The sequence below is a fragment of the Bison bison genome, unplaced genomic scaffold (assembly GCF_000754665.1).
Source record: "Bison bison bison isolate TAMUID 2011002044 unplaced genomic scaffold, Bison_UMD1.0 scf7180017864233, whole genome shotgun sequence".
Classification (NCBI taxonomy): domain Eukaryota; kingdom Metazoa; phylum Chordata; class Mammalia; order Artiodactyla; family Bovidae; genus Bison; species Bison bison.
This window is the reverse complement of record NW_011494805.1, coordinates 2,962,075-2,962,951: the sequence shown is the minus strand read 5'-3', so window position 1 is coordinate 2,962,951 and position 877 is coordinate 2,962,075.

Here is an 877-nt window from a genome sequence, read left to right as displayed (position 1 = left end):
GAAGTTTTATTGGTCTCCCGCATAAACCAAGCTACTCAGCCTCTTTTCTCCACTGAATTTTCCTACTGAGCTATCCTCATTCTATTACTCTTTATATCTTTGATGAATATTTAAATAGTCGCTGAAGCCATCTCCCCTTCGAATACCCTGGATCAGCCGGGGCTGGACCCTGGCACCTGCCTGTCCATCACCAACTCCTAGAGTTTACTCAAACCCATGTCCATTGAGTCAGTGATGCCATCCAGCCATCTCATCCTCTGTCGTCCCCTTCTCCTCCTGCCTTCAATCTTTCCCATCATCAGAGTCTTTTCCAATGAGTCAGCTCTTCACATGAGGTGGCCAAAATATTGGCATTTTAGCTTCAACTTCAGTCTTTCCAATGAACACCCAGGACTGATTTTCTTTAGGATGGACTCTTTGATCTCCTTGCAGTCTAAGGGACTCTAGATCCTCATAACATATTCCTGTTATAGTTGGAAGATTGACACTCTGACCATTGTCTCTCTACTTCTTTTATTTCCTAGCCACTGAAAAACACCATTCCACTGTCTTATTCTTTGAATCCATCTTTTTTTTTTTTTTTTAGTCTTGCCGCATGGCTTGTGGGATCTTACTTCTCTGACCAGGGACTGAACCCAGGCCACAGCAGTGAAACAAATCCCAACCATTGAACCACGGGGGATTTCCCATATTTGTCTTTTTTAGATTCAACTTCCAAGTGGCAAGATACAGTATCTGCCTTTCTCTGTCTGATTAATTTAGCATAATGCCATCAAGCTCCATCCATATGGTTTCAAATAGGAAGGATTACTTTTTGTGGCTGAATGCTATGTTTATGCATAAATAATAAATATATATAATACAAACATTAATATAT